Raw genomic sequence first — 6,731 nt, 5'->3', positions numbered from 1 at the left:
ACTATAGCCTCGGGCCGACCAAAGCCTTGTGAGTGGATTTGGTAGACGGAAACTGAAAGAAGCCCGTCGTATATATGTATATATATATATATATATATATATGTATGTGTGTATGTGTTTGTGTGTCTGTGTTTGTCCACCCCAATATCGCTTTGCAACCGATGCTGGTGTGTGTTTATGTCCCCGTAACTTAGCGGTTCGGCAATAGAGACCGATAGAATAAGTACTAGGCTTCTAAAAAATAATTTCTGGTGTCGATTTGCTCGACTAAAGGCGGTGCTCCAGCCTGGCCACAGTCAAAAGACTGAAACAAGCAAAAGAGTATATATATGTATACATATACTCACACATGCATACACACACGGATGTGCATAATTAAAATCATTACACGTGACTGATATTAGACGTTGTTAGTGTGTGTTTGTGTTTCTTTGTTTTCGTGAGTGTGTATATCTGTGTGTGTGTGTATGCGCGTGCGTATGTATAATTACGAACGTATAATTATGTATGTATTTAATATTTACATTGCTGAAAGCAATTTTCTTATTTCTGAAGAGAATAATCATATCTTTTGAGCGCAGCAACTAAATCAGAAACCATATTAATTTCTAATAAGTTTAAAACTCATTAAAAACACTAAAATATGTTCTCTAACTTTACCAATACTCCTAGTGTTATCTTCTTCTTGATTTTGCCGCTGCAATACTCATCGACGTTGTTATAAAAACAGCAACCATAGAAACAATAGCCGCAGTGACAGGGGCGTTGTTGTTGTTGTTGTTGTTTGGGTGGTGGTGTTAGTTTTAGTAGTAGTAGTCTTAGTAGTGGTGGAATTAATATTTGGTTTATCATCGTCGACTTCAATGTCATTCCACCCACCCCATCTTCGTCCATCACCGTCATCGTCATCATTATTCTACCATCAAACATTTTTGGAATTGATCTTTATGGAAATGCACTAAATCCAACGACAGCAATAAATGACGCAAATGAACGCACAAGACATATGCATACATACATACTTACATACATACATACATACATATATATATAGAAGTATCCCTAAATGTAAGTAGGGTGTTCGAAAACACCTATATTGCTGGAAATAAGAGCTAACTTTCTCTAATGGTGCAGTTGACGCACATGAATGAAAAGATATACACTAACAAGCGGGGTCACATATTGAAATGACCGGAAGGGAAGAGGTGGAGATAAAGTTCTTTTTAAAGACAGGAGAGTGCAAGAGAAGGAGGTAGGTGTGTGTGTAATGATAACACGTGTATGTATGTGTGTGTGTGTGTGTGTGTGGTTGTGACTGTTTATGCATGTTCGACATAGAATCGTTTAAGGTCATAGGAAGAATTTATAGTAAGACTTTTGGTAAGTGTGCCTGCCTTTTGTGTATCTCCCTACACATGTGCGTAGGAAAATGGTCGCACACACATATACACAAACACCCACATATATGTATATATAAAGTTTACCAGGGTTATCGTTAGGTGATTCAAACTAATAGGCATGTATTCTGGTGTTTCTTTTTATTATATATTTAAATTAAACGTACTTGTCAAGTCTTGCCGAACAGTTTCCCTCTTCGCTTCTCTTATGTATATATATATATATATATATATATATATATATATATATATATATATATGTGTGTGTGTGTGCGTGTGTGTGTGTGCGCGTGTGTGTGTGTGTGCGTGTGTGTGTGTGTGTATACATACATGCATGCATACACGCACACATACACACACACATACACCCATATACACATCCACATCCATATTTATTTATATACACATTTATGTAGTGTGATATGTTAATTTTTCACATTACAGCCTTTGGGATAAAAATCGTATTATGCATATACCTTTGTGTGTGTTTGTCTCTGTGTATATGTGTGTGCATATGTAAGTGAGTTACACAATACGGATATGCATATGTATATATAATTATATGTATAGAAGAAAGAAAAGTGTAGATGGCAAAGATAATTAACAAGGGAATGACAGAAAGTAAATAAACAATATGACGTAAATTGTAAGTCTATAATTTTATTTAATGACACTTGCGCAGTCGGTAATTGCAATAAAATTACTTAGAATCTTTAAATAATTACAACTGCAGCAATTACAATAGTAATAAATGCAAAAATAATAATGTTGTTGAGATTAGTCTTAATCCTAATGCTGATGGCATTGACTATACAGCAACAACAACAACAATAATTCTTTCAACTAAAGGAACAAAGCCTGAAATGCTAGGGGTGGTGGGCGGTTAAGTCGATTACCTCGATCCGAGTAGTAACTGGTATTTACCATTGTATCGACCCCCGAAAGGATGAAAAGCGAAGTAGACAAACGCGGAATGTTTAGCCCAGAACACAAAGATGGACGAATCCATCCAGCGGTTCTTGAGATATCTTGTCTTCGGACAAACAAACAAACACGACTGAAAACAATACCCCCGCCTTCGTTAAGGTGAGGGTAATAATAATAATAATAATAATAATAATAATAATAATAATAATAATAATGAATAAGAAGAGCGGCAATAACGAGAGCAACAATAGCAGTTATTGAAACAGTGAGTCGTCGTCGTCGTCGTCGTCGTCGGAGGAGGAGGAGGAGGAGGAGGAGGAAGAGGCGGAATGTGATGAAAATGATGACGAAAGGAATTACGAACATAATTATGATAGTGATGTTGTTGATGACAACGATGAAGATGCTGAATATGCTGTTGACGATGACGACGACGACGTGAACGACAATGATAAGAAAGAGAAATAGTAACATGATGGTTGAGATGCTGATAATGATGATGATGTTGATGCTCATGATGACCCCGACAACGAAGATGATGATGACAATGTTGAATATGATGATGACGAAGTTCGACAATGTCGATGATGATGATAGAACGAACAAGAGGAGAAGGAGAATGGGTAAGACAACAACGGAGATGATGATGATGATGATGATGACGATGATTATGATAATTATGACGACGACAGCAACCATGACGATAACGATGACAAAATCGACGATGATGTCCAAGGTGCTGACGACGATGATAGGGCGATGGAGACAACGATGACAACGGCTACTACAACGACGACGATGACGACGATTGTTATACTGCTCTGCTGTGCAGTGTACATTAATATTTTTAATAGTAAAAACATAGACCAAACCAAAAAAAAAAAAAACAACAACAAAAAAACAAAACAGAAAACATTGATAAATCGTCTGTTATTTTCTGATCCATTGAAATAGTGTTTACATTGCTAAGTAATTCGTTTGGTAGAGCCATAAAATGAAGTATAGTAGTTGTGAGGGACATACAAGGAGATGAGTATATTCGTGTTCTGGTTATTGTTCTGGCTGTTTTATTTCTTTTTCTTGTTGTTGTTGTTGCTGTTTATATATTTTTACGCCATCATTGACACCGCTAGTCCGGAAAATACATTTTACCTGCAAGAATAAGAAGATTCGGAGTAGCATAATTTAATGCAACCTTATGTAAACAGACCGTTTGTTATTTTACTACAGTTTAAAGTGTTTTTATACAGGTAGACGTTTAAATGTATCTCATTATATTATGTCGTGTAAATATATACATGCGTGTGTATCTACGTAAACAGATACCCACGTACGCACACGCACACACATGTGTGTGTGTATGTGTGCGTGTGCGTGTGTGATGTATGTATGGGTGTATCTACGTAAGGTCGTATGTATGCATATATGTATATACGGACGTATGTATGAAAATGATTTGATACAAAATTCAGAGATACCTGAAGAATTGTCAGGCAATATATTAAAGGTTATAACGATAACAAACACATCATCAATAACATCACAAACAATAACTAACATCATCTAGAGCAAGAACAACAGCAACAACAATAATAAGGGTTTCAAATTTTGGCAAAGGGCCATATTCAGGGACGGAGAATGTGGATTTCATCGACCCCAATTTTCAACTGATAATTATTATATTGACCTCCAAAAGCTGAAAGACAAAGTCCCGTCCCACTGCATGGCTCCTTGGGTAAGTGTTTTCTAGTATAACCTCGGGCCAATCAAAGCCTTGTGAGAGATTTTGGTAAACGGAACCTGAAAGTAGCTCGTCGTATATGCAGTAAGTTTTAGGAACGGTGCAATAGCTTACACTTAACAAGTAATGACTTTACAATTTGACTTACTGTCTTGCTATTGAGGTAAATAAAAGAAGGCTGGGTCCTTGCAGATATTTATGGGGACATGAAATCATAATGCAATACTGCTATTGAATAAGATGTATTCACATCATGTTCTTCCAATTCTAAAGAAGAATGACACAATCTGAGGATTTTCTCATTTCAATTGTTGGCGTATTTTCCCTTCTATACAGAGTAGCATATGCCGTTCATACACAATAACACCCTACCCATTAATTGTATAAAGCCTACTGGGTAGACATGTATTTGAACGTCGGCCAACCATAACCTTCATAATAAGAGCTCAAATATCTTTTTAGGTAAAGGTAGTATTAATAAAAATATATGGATAATTAACATAACATATAATAGTGTACAGCTGGGAAAGATCAGGTGTTTTGTAGTATTAACAAGATACAGTTTACGTCTCAGTTTAAAACATCTTCAAGAAATACTGTTATGTGTATTTGCACGATATTTAAATAAATTGTGTTACAGCTGACGCTTTATATACAAATACATTTATTACCGATTGAAATTGTAGCCATTTCTCACATTTTTGCTGAGTTGCTTTGTTGTATGTAGATGTAGGCGTTGTTATAGTCTACTAGATTCCAGTAACTAGAAAAACAATGCTGCTTTCTTTTTCTGCGAGTTTAAATAAAACCCAAGGCCAATTAGTATATCAGGTGAAGAATTAGCACTCATTATCTCTCGGAATATGGCAAATAAACTTCTTAAGATACACATAAGATCTTTATGTACTTTTAACTGTCAGATATAATATTGATGATTTCTTTCATTGAGAGAATAAGATATTTCTGAGGACAAAGTGTAGTCGTTTCAATCGCATTCTCTTCTTGTTGGTTGTTTTTCGAAGTAATTATTTTATTGACACCGGAAAATTGACAGGAAAATATTAACCCTTGTAAACTGAAATCATAGAGGGTCACAATTATATGGCATATGTCTAGCACAACTATATATGCAATTCTAACAACCAGCCTGTAATAAGTATTTCCATAGGTACAATCCTCTAACCATTGTTTCAAGAACATTACTGGTAATTGTTACACCAACCGATGTCTTCAAAGAGTTAACTTTGCTGGTTTTTTAATCAACTATTGTAAACTGTGTTCTCTCTGTCCACATCTACAAGTGCAATAACTTTTCGCTTCTCAAAGGGAAAAAATAGTTCCAATCTGTTGTCAGTTAATATACATCACAAGTAAAATAGGTTTGAACATGTTCAGGAATTTCGAAAAGAAATATAGGATAAACCATCTACTCACAGAAATGTACCTCTCAACCCGATTAATCTTAAATCCGGTATTTTAAATGAAGTTATCAGTATCTTATACTAATTTCAACTATTCTGAGGAAGGCTGTCAAAATTCGTCCTTGTCAATTTTATTCATTTAACGAATTCACCAAACCTACCTGGAATATGTTTCAGAAAAACTACACAGTTGACCAGATAGATATTTATTTCGTTCCATCACAATTTTTAAAAATATTCCTAGCACGTTGCCTTTTTGATATTTAGGTCCATCCAATAGTTTTCGTGTCTGACTCTTCTGATGAGAGTATAGAGAAAAAAAAATAAAATAAAAAGACTCAGGCCGACTATGAATCCATATTTTTTGACAAAAAAAAGAGTAGAAGGAAAATAAACATTGAAGAGTTATTGTCAACACTGAACAATACTTTTATTCACAGATTCCGGTTTTACGTGTTACACTCTGGTTTCCTGCTCTAAACAACAAACTTCATTTGTCTGAGATTTCCTGTCGCTAATAGGCATATACTCATTTATGATTAAATCCCATCTTTCTCCTCGAAAATATATACAATAGAAAAAAAAAGCAGTTGCAAATTTCCCTCTCGTAAATTTCCACCAAAAATGATGGATTGGGGGAAACTTTACTTTGTCCAGTAAAGTATTACAGAATTTTTCTCGCACTTTACATAATGAGTTCGAATCCTGCTGAGGTCAAATTTAGTTCTCATAAATTAGAAGTCGATGAACTAAACTACTTATTCAGTATGGTGGATGGTCGGAATAGTTACAGCATCGGACTCATTGGTTATCAACGTTAAACATAATTAAAACAGCTGTTTGTCTTCTAAGTTCTTCTTAATGACATTAGCGTCAATAAATTTCAGGCTTTGTTTCTCTTCGATAACTTTTGTAGCATTAAGAAACTTAGTATGCTACATTGCTCGGATTATGGGTGGAATCTAGATGAGGCAAAGTTCTGTAGCGAAGTTTAGCGAATATCACTAAAGATATCTCTAAAGCAAGTGAATGTTTTGAGAAAAAACACGTGTGCAATTAAATAATGCTGGACGTAAACATAATTCTTGATGTCATGGGTTTTATTTCCTGGCAATGCACCAAGAAGTCATTACTTTACCAAATAAAATTCGAAATCTGCTTAATATTGATGACAATGTCCGAAAGAAATACACAAACTTCTTTCAGGTAATGTCGGTACAGAAAAAAAGAAGGAAATATTATATA

This window comes from Octopus bimaculoides, chromosome 13 (assembly GCF_001194135.2).
Source record: "Octopus bimaculoides isolate UCB-OBI-ISO-001 chromosome 13, ASM119413v2, whole genome shotgun sequence".
Lineage (NCBI taxonomy): Eukaryota > Metazoa > Mollusca > Cephalopoda > Octopoda > Octopodidae > Octopus > Octopus bimaculoides.
This window is presented reverse-complemented; position numbering follows the sequence as displayed.